Genomic DNA, 17,362 nt, shown 5'->3' on the forward strand with positions numbered 1-17,362 from the left:
CCGCCCTCCCCGACTCCCCTCAGGCCGCCGCCGGGCTCTCCTCAGACCCTTTCCCAAAAGCCCCGGCGGCTCCCTGGATTCATGGCGCGCTCGGAGCCGCCTCCCCGACCCGCCGGGCTTCCCTTCCAGCCGGCGTCCCCTTCAGAAGCGCTGAGGCGCCTTTCCCATCGTCCCCAGCCGGCCCAGAGGGTCGTTTCGGCGGCCTCAACACCCACCCACCCCCGGGCCTCTTCATAAGAAAGGGAGAGAAGCATGGGAGTTGTCGTGCAGCCTGCTTGCGGGACACCAGCTTGGGGGGGGGTGGCTGTCCCCCACTAACTTCCCCTTCCCCCCCAGTGCCAAAGTTTCTGGAAAGGGGCCTTGAGGGGGGGGGAGAGAAGGGGCTTCTTTCGGTTTTCCTTTCCAAACTCCCGTCTGCTCCCAGCAAGGCGTCCCTCCTCTGGCTTTCAGGGCTGCAGCTGGCCTGATCCACAGGAATGCTGGCTTGGTGGGATTGGTTTTGTAGTCCTGTACCTCTGGAGAGCACCTGAGTGGGTGGGTGGGTGGGGGTGGGATAATAGCTGGTCTGGAGGGAATAAGATGTTTGTGACCCACCTTGGATAAAGCGGCAAAGCAGCGTTTTAGGTCAGAAGTCCCTTTCGCACATAACTGTCCGTTCAGGTTTTAAACCCTTTTTTTAGGGGGAGGTTCTTCTCTACCTTACAAGCTACTTTAAGCCACAATTCTGAGAGCAGCTTTTTAAAGAGTCTTCCGTGAACAGTGTGGACATAAATTCTTTTCCTAAAGCCCCATTTCTGCCTCCCCTGTATATATTCACGCTTGGACACCTGCACCCAATCCTGGGTCTACTGCTCCCGTAGTTCTTGTATTCTTCAGTGTTTCTCAACCTTGGCAACTTTTTAAGGTGTGTGGGATTCCAACTCCCCAAATTCCCCAGCCAAGGCTGGGGAATTCTGAGAGTTGAAATGAACCTAGCTTAAAGTTGGCCAGGTTGAGAAACACTACTTTAACGGTAGAAGACAAGTAACTTGTGATCTTCTGCAAGACTCTTGTGTGAAGTCATTCCTTTCCTGTGGTTGGTCCTCTGTCTAGTTACACCACACCTACCCCAGGAATCTTGCCCTGAGAGCCTGTTTTTCCTCTAGAATAGCCTTCCCTAATAGTGATGTCCCACATGGTTATAGTCCATCGTTGCTTAGGCCTCATCAGATTGTTCTGGTGCTCTCAAATCTATGTTGTAAGCTTTCTGTGTTGTAAGCTGCCCAGAATCGTTAGGTACGAGATGGGGCAGCAAATGAATTTTATAAATAAACAAACTCTACCAATCCAACAATTCAAGGAGAGAAGCAACTTAGAAATAAGGAGAAATTTCCTGATAGTTGGAACAATTAATCGGTGGAACAATTTGCCTCCAGAGCTTGTGGATGCTCCAACACTGGAAGTTTTTAAGAAGAGATTGGACAACCATTTGTCTGAAGTGGTATTGGGCTTCCTGCCTAAACAGGGGGTTGGACTAGAAAACCTCCAAGGTCCCTTCCAACTCTGTTATTCTATTCTATTCTTACAATTAGAAGCCATCTATAATTTCCCTCTCATAAAGAACATTTTCTAGAATCCCCCATATTACTTTTAGATTCTTCTCAACTATTCCATTTGGCAGCTTTTTAAGGAATTATTTTGCTTTCCTACTCATTTATTCATAACATCATCCAGTGAAACAGCCACCTCTTGAAAGGATGAACAAGAGAGATAAATAAAACTTTGGCCAATACTCTTGGCTCCCTTGGCTAGAAATCATAGCTTCTCTTGACCTCAAATCCAGAGGACACTTGTTTTCTTGCTTCTGCTCTCCATTGACAGAGTTTTCTGTAGTTCTGATTCTGTAATTTTTTTATCCTATCTTTGTACTTGTGTCCTACGGTGTTAACTCTTTTCTGTAGATGTTGTTTAAGGACTTCGTCCCATAGCCCTTCTCTACATCAATGAGCCTGGCTTTGCCTTTTCATTCCTCCCATTGTACTTTGCTAAGCTACTGTAGTGCCCCCCCACCCCCCAATGCCATTAGTTTTTCTTGTCAATGAACCTTGATAATGACTTGACTCATTTATTATTATCTGCTTTTTACTATTTCCTCAAAAATTACATTCCCCAGTCCTTCTCTGTAACAGTTTTACACATCTTATGGTTTTCTCTATGCTTAGTTTTCTTGTGTTTACTTCCCTACCCCTTTATTATTTGCCACAGTCCCTTACCCAAAAGTCTTTTTTTTTGGCTTTATAGTTTTAAATGATGGGCTTTTCCTTTTTGTAACTACTGTAACTTTTCTGGAGACTTTTAACTTCAGACTTACTTCCCAAGTCAGGGAATCACAATTGGTTTTTTTTTTATTTTTCATGTCTGTTTTTTCCTGCATTATTTTCTCTTTTGGTACTGTACCAAAAATGGTTTGTATTCTTTGGTGAGAAAGATATTAAAGAATTGGAATTTTCTATGGTGATTTAGTTTTTGCACATTATACGCAGTAGCATTTTTAAGTAATTATCATTAGCTGAACACAATACTTCATTCACCTCTTCTAACCGTGAATTTCAATAGTTTCTCAGTGAAGTTACTGCACAATTTGCAGAAAATGCTATATTGCTGTCAGTTTATATAATTACAAAGGGCCTAATAGATACAAAGTTTGGCAGACAAATTATACTTGTCATTGGCTAAGCCTGAGGAGTTATGTTTTCACAATGACTGTGAAAGGAAAAGAGATCACAATATCAATGAATACCTACTGCTATATGAGTTTTGTTTTCAGAGAAGTCACACATTAATAACTGTCATAAAGAATAACTTAGAATGAGACCCAGCTATGAAAATCTATATTCTCCCAAAGGAAATTTGCCCATTTGAATTGAAGTTCTGTTATGTAATATTGCATAGCTAACTGTTTAAGAACAGCAGTTATTATTTTCTAGGCTCATGTATATATTTTTCACATATTTCTGGTGCGTGCTCTATATATAATAGTGAGTGGTACTCTTTAAATGTATAGGAAAACAGTTTACAGGGAAGACGGTATCAGTACCTGTATTCTCCCAATTATTACTTACACAAAACAAAATTTTATAAAAACAATCTGAGGCTTTTTAAAAGATTGCTAGGAGAAAAACCAAGGCTAACCAGATCTTTCACAGATGCAAACAGAGGTCTGGCCTAGTTATTTTCCAGCTATCAAAATGCACTGGACAGGGCCCATTTCTTCATTGATCTGACAAAGTTAGCCCAGTCAAGATCAAATAAAATTATCAACTGCTTGCTTTGAAAAATTATGATTCCAAATAGAGGCCAGCTCTAGTTATTGGTATCTCCTGACTAGCTCTCTTCTCTGATTGCTCATTTATGTTTATAATATTATGATAATCTTTTCCTATAAAGAAGTAGGCATGGCCCTTCCAGCAACAGAATTAATACTAATCTGCATGTCTGTAAATCTAACCTATGATAGTTATTTTTGTCACATACTGTTAAGAATGAGCATACCATTATTTAAGTCCACTATTCTCTTAGATGGTAATGTTTTGGAATGACAGACTTAAAGTATAGCTGTTTTTTATCTTGAGTGGCAGAAGACTTGCTTGGGCATATACAGGACTCATGTTCCCTGCAGATGCTAGCAAAGACAGTGTCAGAGTGTACACTTGCTATATACAGTACATGCTGCAGACCAAGTTCTGTGTGGTCCTAGAGATCATGACCCAACCTTCAGCCCAGATTTGTTGTGCTTCTTTGCCAGGCCACAGAGATGGGGTGACTTAGTAATTCTGTTTTTCTTTTCTTTCAAACATGGGGCTAAAAATGGCAAGATTTATGTTCTGCTTCCCCATTGATCATTGATTGGTAGATGTTTCAGACATATGATTAATTTATTAGGTTAATGCATGAGCTTAGCTTTGTACCAGATCCCTGTGCTTCCTTAAGTTTAATATGGCAGAATATTACCATTAACTTCTAGTTGAAGTGCTAAAGCTGCATTGGGTATAAATCAGGTTTCAACAGCCTTGTGTAAAATTACACTACCAGACTTCCAACTATCATATGGAAATCAACATTTCTGGAGGGTACTAATCACCTCTTATTGGCATGTTAGTTTAAATCTTAGTTCAGCTATAAAGTCAGGAAGTGACTCTAAAGCATTATCTCAGCATTCTATCACAGTGGAAGACTTGTAATAAATAATAAATGTGATAATACTGATCTATTTTAGAAAGCTGTTATAAGCTTACTGAAAATGGACGTGATCTTACATAAATGTCGAATACCAGTTGAAAATATTTCTACAATTCCATGTTTTGTTAGAGCTAGCGTAATTACAGAATTGTCATGTTGACATCAAAGAATTTGAAAAACTTGAGAAATTTTATGCTAAATTAATCTCTGTAAATATTGTGATGGGCTTCAAGTAGCTAATCAGATTGGATGCACTATGGAGTAACTTGTCTGGTAGCCATAAGCAATCCTGTATTTCCTACAAGCAGTGTGATCATTTCATTGCTGCGGATGGAAGAATGAGGGGCATTTTTTTTTACCATTTTAAAGAGACAAATAGTTTACATATTAAGCCAAAAAGAATGGTGTCTTTTCATGGCTAATACAACTTACTAGTTTTCTTAGAAAATGTATGTGTATGGATTACTATTTTCTAAGAATTTTTTAAAAAAATCAGATTACCATACCTATCTATTTACAGTCTAAAGTCATAGTAAAATAATGGTGGACTCCTCCATATGCTTTTGTGGCATTGTTATAGAAGTGGTTTGCCATTGCCTTACATGAGAATGCTTTTGTGGCATTGTTACAATGCTTTTGTGGCATTGTTATAGAAGTGGTTCCATTGCCTTACATGAGAATGCTTTTGTGGCATTGTTACAATGCTTTGTGGCATTGTTATAGAATGGTTTGCCATTGCCTTACATGAAAATGTTTTGAGAAGAAATATTCTTCATGAAAGTAGAAGAAGTAGGTAGAAGAGTAGAAGAAGAAAAAACACACATTCTTTATGTAACATTACCAAATACCTCTTGTGTTGTCAAACAATGCCGTATTGTAATCTCCTACTTACTTTATGTTTGTCCCAAAAGTCACCTTTTCTGGAAAGGCTGTAGATTCTATTTTGATTCTTACTCGTAGAACTAAGCCAAAGCCTTACATGATTTCTATCTTTAGATTCCTCCCTCTCACATCCACTCCATTTTTCAGTTTCCCTGCTCTTTATAGTGGGATGTATTGATAGATTGTGTTATATAGATGAATAAATCATTAGTAAAGACTAGATGGGGTAGTCATTGGAAGGAGAACTCTCTGGGAGGGAAAGATCCAGTTGATGCCAGCCAAACAAATGGAGTATGCCATGCTACCTTGGCACTCTGCTGCAGCAGCCAAATGGATGTACATAGCAGTAGTATTAATTTTGAACTGCTGAAAACCTATTCTTAAGCCTTTCCCCCATTCCAAAACAGTACTCAAAGTCCTTTGCTATGTGATTGGCAAGATCGGGATCTCTGGCTGCTGCTTAAGAAAAATAAATGGAAGGCTCCATTGGCATATGGACCTGTTGCTCAGGGTTGTGTGCAAAATATTTCTCTTTTTTTATCCTCTGAGAAAAAGTGTTGACACATCAGTCATATATATAAAACACGAATGCATATTATTTGTTATTCAGCAATTCATTTTTAAAAGGTATTACCATAGTTTTGTCAGGATCCCCCCCCCCCCGAATAATTTCCATTAAAAAAAATATGAAATGATAATTTTGGTACCAAGCAAGCAAATGCATTCTTATACAAGGATTAGGGCCTGAAATAGCTGTGGCTCAAATAAATGTTGTACATATTTGGAGGCTATTTTTGTTGCATTGGGCTAGGGGAACAATCATTACCAGATTTTTAAATTGTGTTATTCCATCATTTCTGATACAGTCCTGTGTTCATTTTTTGAAAGGAGGAGGGTCTTTGTATTTTTATATAGAGGTCAGATATCAGATCAGTTAACTTATCTCATTGTTTCTCAAATTAAGGAGAATCAAAAGTTGTTTGTGCTCATGGCTGCATCTTTGGACTCATAGACCTGCTTTAAAAAACACTTTGCTATGAAAATTTTATCGTTTGATTAGGGTTTTTTTTTTGCATCAGCAAATGTAAGTGGTGAGACTTGGCAGTATCTAAATTGGAAAGGCACCACCACACTTACATGTAGCAGGAGATTCTTCCAGCAAGGACTACTTGGCATCGGATGAGTTCTGCTTTGATTTTGCATGAAATGTTCATGTTGTATCTGTGCCCAAGCTATCATGTTCATACACAATTCTGAATAACAAAGAGGCAGATCCATTAAGTTAAATCAGGAAAAATGAGAGAGATGGATGGTTAAGAAATACAAAATGTAAATAAATACAGTCAAAGCTATGGAATCAGAACTATATTGTAAAAGAAAACCAACTCTAAAGTTATAAGCCATATTATACATATTAAAGTCTAAAGCTTATCCACAACCATTTCGAAGACTGATTATGCTCCTGATAATGATAGATTTTTTTGGCACAAAAATACTAAACGATGCACCTCAAACTGATAGTCCAAAAGGTTATATGTGGGAGGTTTTGAACCTGGTTTTCTGAGAACAGCAAACAATAATAGTGTTAGAAAAACAAGGACAGTTACAGATTTCATCTTACATCATGTCCATAGGCTCTTTGGTGTTAAAGTACTGGTAACCACAATTACCACTAGGCATGTTGCAACAGTTATGTTACAATTGTTGCAACAATTGTTGCAACAATTGTTGTTTGATCTTTACTTTCTAAGTATCAAATACAAGATACACTTTAAACGTGAAGAATAATTATAAAGGTATTTTATGCTAAGACTTAAGGATGATTGTTAATGCTATCTTCAGCACAGCCACGAAATTCTGGGTTTATTTTTTTAGTTTTTTTGCTGTTCGTTTGGCACATGGTTATTTCTTCAATATAAGAAAATGGGAGGAATGTTGAGTTTAGCTATATGGCTAAAAGACTCTTGAAGAGAAATAGCAAATGTTCAGAAAGAACTGTGAAGCAGATTGTTGAAAATCATAGGCTGTGATAATGTACTGATTCTATTTATAGTACATTTGGCCTCTGTATGTAGTGGGTAGTAGGTAGAAGCAAATGAATGTAGAATAGATATTACCGTCTTGTGAAAAACCTGTTGTGGATAATATTAAAGCATTGGGATTCCTGCACTGATCTCATTGTAGAGTGCAGTTCTGAGCCTTTCAGAGTAAACTGCTTTATAATTTAATTTGGGTTAATATGTTTTTCAGTCTAGGAGCCTACCCAAGTTGGGTCAGAGAATCAAGAAATCAGCTTAGTGCTGCACATCTGGAAATCAGGTGCCACTTTGCAGAGATGCCACACTAAATTTTCCTAGTTCTAAAGGGAGGAATGGCCCAGCCAGACTGTGTGATAACACAGAATTTTTTGGAGGAGTGCCTTGGAAAGAAGATTGAGGAAAATCTAAGTGGTTGGCTTGAAAAAGTCTTGCACAGCTGGTGATATTTTCTTACTCCTGGTTTGGCCATTTTTGGTCATCTCTGATTCCATGGGTAGAATAAAGTGCATAAGTTGCTGCGTGACAATCACTTGCTAAACAATATGTTGTTTTTTTAAAAAAATATTTTTTGTATCTTGATTGGTTGAGCTAGTGTTTTGGTTTATCTTAAGCATTGAAATATACAAATATCTACTCTACAACAGTACTGTCAAATGTGCTGGCTGAAGAATTATGGGAGTTGAAGTCCACACATCTTAAAGATGCTGAGACTGATAAACCTTGCTCTAAAGTATTCATCTATTCTAGGTGGATGAATAAATGCAGTTCAAAAATGATAAAATGTTCCTTTTTGAATAGAGCTAAAATGTTATGGGAACATTCTTCTGAATTTGCAAGACAATTCTAGAGCACGTTAGTCTTGCAAGTTGCATCTTGACTGCTTTGTTACAGAAGAAATAATAATGGGGTGCCAGAGTTTTGATTCTTATCTTCAGTTATTTCAATCCCGTGTGTGTCTTCAAAAGTAGAGAATCACACTACTTTACCTGAACTGTTACATTTTTTTATGCTGTACTTCTGTCAAGAAAACAACATCAACATGGTCATGTAGGCCTCAGAGATAAAGTACAGCAAGGGAGCCTTATTTTTTGTTTTTACCAATAGCTTTTGTAAGTATATCTTGCTGACATGTTGTAAATTGCTTTTTAAAGAAGAAGGGTTGAGCAATGGAAATACAGGTAGTCCTCAGCTTATGACCACAACTGAGCCCAAACTTTTTTGTTAAGTGACACAGAAATTTCTGTGGTGAAAGAATGGGGGCCTATTTTCCAATGCTTCATGGTTGCTTACATTATGTTGTAGGTCAAGGATGAAAAACTTTTGGTCTATGAGGAATTGAACAGGTTCCTGCCTCTTTTATATCCCTGGTGCAAGTTTTCCTCATAGAGAAGAATGTTGAGCAAAGTAGAAATGTCCTTGCAAACACACCAATTTAGAATCTGTGTAATGGTGTAATGGTCAGGGGGCCATGACAATTCGGCCCAGCCAACTCACTACAGCCAACTTGCAATGGCCAACTCACCACAGGACAACTCGCTGTGGGACAAGAGTTACACTAATATCAAAGAAATGGTGGAATAGTATAATTAAAGAATGGATGTAAAAGGAGGGACAAAAAGAAATCTGAATGACAAAAATTAAAATATTTTTTTATTTATTTTAAACAATTAAATTGAATTAATTGTGAGTTGTGGTGAATTAATTGTGGTGAGTTGTCCTGCAGTGAGTTGGCCATAGCAATTTGCCCCACAGCAAGTTGGCCATGGTGACTTGGCCGCAACTAGTTGGCTATGGAGAGTTGGCTGTAGCGAGTTGTTCCATTTCGTCTTTCAGACAAGTTGGGATTTTCAACCTACTTATGCCCTGAAAGAATGCCATCTGGAGGATAATACACCATGTGTCTTTTCTGAATGCATTATTGTTGGAAAATAATTCTCTATAATGTCTAAATTTGCTTTCTTAATGCCACATCTGATATGCAGTTGTGCACTGGAACGAGCTTATAAACAACCACACCCTTGTGGGAATTAAGAATTGCCTCCAGTAAGACCCAAGAGGAGCCTGACAAAAGCTTGCTCAGTATCCAACTCCCCCTGTGGCCACAAATAACTATCATGTGTGAAAGGAAGTGGTGGATTAAAAAATGCTAATAGATAGTAACATCTGTGCCTTACTGGCAAATCTGCTTTGATGTGAGATGACTGCTTCTTTTGTTCAGTAGCTTTATACTGCAGAAATTTTTAGTGACTAATAATACATAATGCAGTGAATATTGGTAAATACTCAAAGTTCCTTTCATGGATTAGCTTTTATATTAGACTATACCACTCCCACCACATCTTTGCGTTTATTTAAAACCTGACATATAATTACATTCTTCTTGCTTGTTGTAGAACCATTTGTATATAGCAAAGTGTGTTTGTGGCAAAACTGCAATTTATTTGTTTTTTGTTGAGTAGAACATAATTATTTCCATTTCTTTGTCAAATAGACAAGTTTGCTTTAGAGTGGCTTAATGCCATTTGATACGTATCTCTCCTTGGCTCTTTATTCTTCCTTGATCTGTAATTTTTAATGTTTATATTTGAACAATGTCTTGGGATTCTTAACTTTTGATTTCAAATATGATGAATGGTTCTGTTGTATATCTTTGTTATTTTACAGGTAGTAGTGCTTAATGACTACCTCTGTCAGGTTTAATTTTGAAAGAAGTTGAGATTTCATTTCCATTTCTTGGGTTATTCCTCTGTCATAAATTATGAAATATATATTGCAGATCATTGGACAGTTTGCTTCCTTCACAAATGAAGCATCCCTCCCTCTAACAGTAGAATCTAGGTAGAATGTCCTTGCAGCAGTTCCAAAGAGCTGTGGTTGCTTCTTGGCAGAGGGTATTTTGTCCATAAGCAAAGAATCTTGTTAAATAATTTTGCTTGAGCATGTTAGAAAATTCCATGCTGTGGCTTACTCATTTTAATTATTTCCTTTATGTAAACCTGTCTGTCAGTTACTTATTCTGTCCCAGTGTTTCTCACACTCAACAACTTTAAAATTTATGGATTTCAACTGCCAAGCCTGCTGGATTGGGGATTCTGGGGATTGAAGTCTACATATCATAAAATTTTGGAGGTTGGTAACTGTTGTATAAGGAGAAAGTATGGATATTAATTTATTAATTAGTATGTTACATATCTGGTGAATACCTCAGTTTTCTTCCCATTGGTGAGCTTCTTTGAGGAGGCACTTGAACCTCCTGGGCCTCTGCAAACCTAGCTTAACTACAGGTAATCCTCAGTTTACAACCACAATTGAACCCAAAATGTATGTTGTGAAGAGAAATTTGTTAAGTGAATTTTGCCCCATTTTATGACTTTTCTTGCCACAGTTAAGTGAATCACTGCAGTTATTAAATTAGTTAACGTGGTTGTTAAGTGAATCTGGTTTTCCCATTGATTTTGCTTGTTAGAAGGTTGCAAAAGGTGATCACTTGACCCTGGGTCACTGCAACCGTCAAAAATGTGAGTCAGCTGTCAAGCATCCAAATGTAAATCATGTGACCATGGGGATGCTACAACAATCATAAGTGTGAAAAATGGTCATAAGTCATTTTTTTCAGTACCATTGTGACTTTGAACTGTCACTAAGTGAATTGTTGTAATTTGAGGACTACCTGTTATACTCTTTTTAGTAAAATAGGCCTGTCTTTCCCACAGAAGTTGTGGGAGGGAGTGGTACTTTTATTGGCGTTTCTATCTTTCTATCAATCATTAACTAAAACAGACACACATATTCATTCATATCACTGTGAGCATGTTTGGATAATATGACAAGCCATTTTGTGGCTTATTGGCAAACAAACAGAATAGCTAATAGATTGTGGGGGTTTAATTTGTCATTCAGAAAAACATGCTAATAGCAAAGAACAGCCAGAAAGCAAGATGAGAGGACTGCACATTATTGAGATAGTTCATCACAATCTTTTGATAATAGAAAATGCCTGGAAATTCTTAGGAAAAATCTTAACTTCTGTCCAAAACCTTATTAAGCTAGTGCAGTCTTGTAACCAAATCCACAAACATTTGCTAACTTGCAAAATCCTTCACCAGCTTTCTGGGGGCTGGCAGAGGATATTCTTGATATGTTTCTTTCTTTGATATAGGAAGAGCTCTTTCCTTTGGCAGCTCACTTATTTCTCTGCTCATTAAAGAGAAGGATAGCTCTTTCATCCATTCTCTGCCACCTGTTCACTCATGTATATAGAATTACCTGAACTTTTTTTTGTCCTTCAGGTCATTCCTGACTTCTGTCAACTGCCTGGACAAGTCTATGCAGTTTTCTTGGCAACATTTTTAGAAGTAGTTTACCATTGCCTTTTTCTTAGTGTTGAAAAACAGGGACTGGCCTAAAGTTACTGTACAAAGAGGATTTCATGCTAGAAGGGCAGGACTAGAACTCGTCTCCCATTTAAAGCGTCTCCCAGATGCTTTAAACCAGAGGTCTCCAAACTTGGCAACTTTAAGACTTGTGGACTTCAACTCCCAGAATTCTCCAGCCATTTGGCTGGAGAATTCTGGGAGTTGAAGTCCACAAGTCTTAAAGTTGCCAAGTTTGGAGACCTCTGCCTTAAACCATTACACCAAACTGGCTCTCTCTCCATGCACTTACCCACATCAACTTCTTCACTTTGATTATCAGGCTAATGTTTTTAAACCCTTTTCCTAAACCTGGATGTATAGTCAATCTCTGTATGAAATAACTTGGTCAATTAACATGACATCAAACTAAAGATGTAATCAAAATTGGAACTGAACAAGTTTTGGCCATGTTCATATTTTCCCACTGTCATGCCCCTGGTGGAGACTGACTCTGAGGGAGATGAGGAACAGCCAACAAGGAATGGAAGTGTGGAGGTTGTGGAGGAGGCTGGGGAAGGGCAGAGGCTGTCTGGGCAGTCAGAGGAGGACCCAGGCCCATCTGCTCTTCATCCTAGGGCACGCAGGGAGGAGAGGATAAGGGAGAGACATGGTCTACTGGGGAGGAGAGGGCCTTGATCCTCTTCATGGGCTGCAGCTGTGACAACTGGATAAGAGGATGGACATGCTTAAGGGTGAACGCTGGAAACAAAGTGTGGAAATATCTCTAGTTTATGGTTCCTCTCTAAGTTTGGAGTCCTTCCCAGTGTGTGTTCTGATATCTGTGGACATCTTCAAGCCCTTATCTTGCCTGGTTTGTGTTGTTTTTTACTCTTTATAATTTAAACGGCATTTCCTCCTCCTTGTAACTGCTTGTGTGGGAGTTTTTTGTCTCCAGTCAAGGATATTTGGAGCTTGGAAGCAAAGTGAAGGAATAAAAGGGGCTTCACTTTTTTTTGTGACTGTGTTTATTTTGTATCCCGTCCTGAGTCAGCAGACACAGGATATATTCATCTCCTTTTCAATAATACAATTGAGCGAGTCCACAAGTATTTCACGAGAAGAGTACTACACTCCTCTGCTCGTAACAGAATACCCTATATCACCAGGCTTGAAATTTTGAGTGTGGACAACCTAGAATTACGCTGCCTATGGATGGATTTAAGCGTAGTACACAAAATTATCTGCTACAATGTCCTACCAGTACTACCAGACAATGACTACTTCAGCTTTGACCACAACAATACAAGAGCACACAACAGATACAAACTCAATGTACAATTTCAGCAACAGAGTGGTCAATGCCTAGAATGCACTACTTGACTCTATTGTTACATCCTCTAACCCCCACTCTTTAACCTCAAACTATCCACTATTGACCTCACCCCTTTCCTAAGAGGTCTGTAAGGGGCGTGCATAAGTGCACAATCGTGCCTACCATCCCTGTCCTATTGTCCCCATGTATTCGTACCTATTTCCTGTATTCTTACTCATGTTTATACTTATACCTATTATCTTGTAAGCGATTGACAAAATAAATAAAATAAAATAAAGGATGAGTGTTTCTAATAATAATGAACAAATGTTTATTAAGAGAATAAATTGACCATATTGGAGATTCAGTAATGTTTTTATAATTAAGTAAGAAAGTGCATTAATAGAAAACAACTTCAAATTGTGGTGGAATTTTTCTACCTTAAAAATAGAGAGTGGCTAGATTTTGTCAACTTAGAAGTGTACTTCCTCATGGTATTTCAGTAATGTTAGATATGTTTTTATACTGTTTTCCATTCAGATGCATTTTAAAACAATTTGCAATGAAGGTAATGAATATTAAAATAGAACATTATACTATTTTGTCTTAAAGATTGGAAATGAACTCCATGACAATGTAAATAAAAACTAAATGCAAAGATCATGAGTAGTATTGTCTTTATGTACAACTTTTCTGCTTCCTGATGCAGTTGGTTGTTAAAAATTAATTAGACTTACTGTTGGGAATATTTATTAGCTGCTGAATGTAATACCCCTTATTGTAGTAGATAATATAACATACTCTGAATTTTTTGTTCCTTGGAGACTGTCCTAAGCCAGTGTTTCTCAACATCAACAACTTCTAAGATGTGCGGATTTCAATGCTTAGAATGCCAGCTGAGGAATTCTGGGAATTGAAATTCACACATCTTAAAGCTGCTGAAACTGAGAAACATTATCCTAAGTACTTTTGAGAAAAATTACCTTTCTGGTACTGATTAGATGTTATGGGCAAGCTGAGTTAGAATAGGTGAAGTTTGTACAATAATACAAACTTCACGTCTATTCTTTCTGATGTTATAATATATCTGACTTAAGGTCAATCATTTTAATAAAAATGAAGAAAATTAACTGCAGTCTAATCTATTCATCAGAAGCTTAACTTAATATTTACTGATATTTACTTAACGTTTACTTAATGATTTACTTAATATTTACAGCTCTTCTTTCTGCCATGAGAGGATACAGCTTTTCAATTTCAGCTTTTCATGTGTTCTAAAGGAAGAAAGTTTAAATCCAGATACTTTGACTACGATGTTTTGAAGAGGAATTGCACTGAGTGCTATTTCTAGGAACTCTGTCTCCATAACAGAGTTTACAATATCAAGTTTGTAATTCAGCAATAATTCCAATATAGGAGAAATGTTTTATCTTGTCAAATAAGCCCTAGAACAAAATTTGCAGGTTTTTGAATTATTTTTATTAGATAACAGTTTCCTATATTGGAACATGAGCATGCCAGATTGGAAAGCTTTGCTGGATTAATTCTAATGTAACACCCAGATAGACAGTTAGGCAGAAACTCTGTTTCCATCATTGACTGATTAAAATATATTCAGTAAAACAAAGCAAAGTTAACCCCTAATTTTAAGGATTGTTGGCAACCGTTTGTGGGCAAAGCTTAGACATAATGTAGCAGAATTTTGCTACTTTTAGAGAAATAGATTTGTCCTGGTTATCTAACAAATAATGCAAGTTAAAAATATTGGCGTGGCCAGGAAATTTAGTTTAAAAGGGGGTAATCAACAGGTGGTGAATGTCCCTGTAGAACTGACAATACAAAATAACATGTGCTGTGGTTTCTATGGCACCTGTGTCACAGGGGCAGTATCAAGTTTCAAAAGGGGTTTTCTCATATTTCCCTTCCAAAACAACTGGAGAAAATATACCCCAATCAAGGAATTATCAAGAAAAACAAGCTGACAGTAAACAACTTCCTATTCAAAGAATCACCAACACTCCCACCAGCACTGACAAGGCAAGCCACTAGTATATAAACAGAGAACATTCCCTTCTAGTACTGATGATATTACTTAGTTAGGTAATGAAATATCTGCAAGAAAGCAACAAAGCTCAGAGCACCAAGGACCCCACAGAAAATATTAAATTGAGCTAAAGATAAGGCTTGCCTGAATTTGGGGACTGTGATATGATATAAATATGAAGGTGGTTTAGGTGCTTAGTTTATAATTATGACAAATGTACAATTAAATTACAACCCTATATCTAAGATCCTTTACCTTAATATTGATCTAGTTTGATCTAGCTTTAAAGTTAACATGGCATCACTGGAAAAGCCATTTTATAATGCCAAGGCATGGTTTGGGGGGTTACATGAATGCCAGGCTCTTCCTCACTCCTCCTCTAGTTTGCATTAATTCCTGGTTTTCAGCTCTCTTGGTTCTTACAGATCTCAGACTGCAATCTCAACTACGGTTTGTTAAAGAGAGGAAATTGCATGAGGATAGAGAGCATTAATGCTTGATGTTTGATTGGATCTGCTAATGCTAAGTGCTACATTTGTGATGTGGTATTGTGATTACAGCATGTTTTTTGATGGTTTTGTGTCTTGACCTGAGTTCATAAATTGAGTGAGATGATATTTTTTGAGATGTAAATGGATAGGTTAAAAATCTTAACTTCATAATTCCCCTGACAGTGATTTCATAGGACAGCATTGTAGCATAGAAAAAGAACTGAAACAAAGAAATCCCTGGTTTCTTTTTGGCATTATAGATTGTATTTCTTTTCTAATGCCTTTTTTATATTTCTTGAAAGAGTTAAACTACCATCACTTCCCCCAAAGGAGGAGATTTTCTTCTGTTTTCTCTTCATTTCTGACATTCTCACATCTCCTTCTCCTAGTTTCCTTTACTCTGTTTTGGTTAAATGTATATAGAGGCAAACAGTATTTTATCAAGCTCTTGGCTTCTCTTTTTTCTCCTGCTCAAATTTCTTCTCACTTTTCAGCTTTGCTTTTGCTATGAAGATGCAGTTTGTTTGTTTGTTTGTTTATTGAACTTATATTGCTGCCTATTCATCCATGGCGACTCAAGGCGGCTTACAGAACATAAAACCACAATACCAGTTTACTGGTATTACCCTCATAAATTGTTCCAATCTATCACTATAAAGGCAAACCTGATACATGTTATGGTGTAATCTGCATTGTGTAGAAAGTCTACTCAGGGTATTTAAAAATGTTTGTAATAGTATTTTCTTTCTTTTGGGACAAATACAATATAAGGAACATAAATGTTTATAATTTTATCCTTCTCTTTCAATTTACAAATATAGTCATTTTTAAAAGAAATTACTTCATTGTATTTCTAAGTATTTATCTTCATTTTCAAGGTATGATTACTTTGGAAGAGAAGAAAATGCATGGACCCAATATTCTTTAATTCATTAATCATTTAAAAGATCAGTAATATTAAGTTTGCAGTAATTCTTTCATTAACATTTAAGTTTTCCTTAATTCATTTTATCAGCTGCTTTACTAGATCAGGGCCTATCTCAAGATTGTAGTTGGGAACAGAAGTCTGAAGCATTTGCTGTTGTATAAATGTCTAGTGATATATACATATACTATGTAGTATACTATAGTGTTTATTATATAGTAAATATTTGGACAATTTTGAGCAATTGGATCAGTAATTCTAATCATTAGATAAATTATTATTCTGTTAAGGATTCCAGCATGGGCATTATTTTACAGAAAACTATGAAAAAAGTTTCATCTATTATTCAAGGATAATCAGCATTTGAATAGTCAGGAAAACTTGTTTTATAACAGATAAATACTTTAAAATATTTTATTCAGCTTTTGAAATTGACAACATTGTTTTATGGGGAAGCCTATTTGAATAATCACATGATCCATTTAAAAAAAATCCAGACGTCTAGCAATTTCTCAAAGCTGTCACAATCTTGAGGTTCGGACACTGGCAATGCATGCATCACTCCTGTCCTTCAGTGGCAGGAACAGTTCACCAAACAGTTCTTGTTTTGGTTCACAAATTCAGTATTTCTGTGTTAACTTTCAACAAATTGCAAATCCATGCAAACCACCACAATTGAACTATTATACAAAAAACCGTTTGCAATGAGATGGTTTGCTGTGAGATCCACCTGGTTGTGCTTTGCTGTGTACTCAGACGCTGTCTTTTACAGGGAGGGCTAAGTCACCAGCAATAGCTTGCTTTCTGTTGTATGTAAATTAGATCAGTAAGTATCCCGAACTGTTAACTGTAGAAGGCTGTAGAAGACAAGTGGAATAGGATGAAGGCTACTGAGCTAAACAAATCATCTATCCTGTAATAATATCTCCCTCTTGGCTAAATTGAGTCTCAATTACCAGTAAATGGCTTTTAACCAATCTAGTACTGCACCCCCAACCACTGATCAATAACGTGCAGTATAGGACCTCTTTTGAATTTGATGAAATCAGAAGGAGTATCATTTTTATGATAATGGCACTTTAGCCCAAATATCCAG

The 17,362-nt window shown here is 37.1% G+C and overlaps 1 protein-coding gene across 2 annotated transcripts in view; it reads left to right on the forward strand.

Moving 5' to 3' along the window:
- MACO1 (macoilin 1) overlaps nucleotides 1-17,362 on the forward strand; it is a 57,515-nt gene that overhangs the window by 405 nt on the left and 39,748 nt on the right. The gene's annotated exons all lie outside the window — the stretch shown is intronic.

This window comes from Notechis scutatus, chromosome 8 (genome assembly GCF_049901735.1).
Source record: "Notechis scutatus isolate UNSWTSFEM ecotype Mainland chromosome 8, rNotScu1.2, whole genome shotgun sequence".
Lineage (NCBI taxonomy): Eukaryota > Metazoa > Chordata > Lepidosauria > Squamata > Elapidae > Notechis > Notechis scutatus.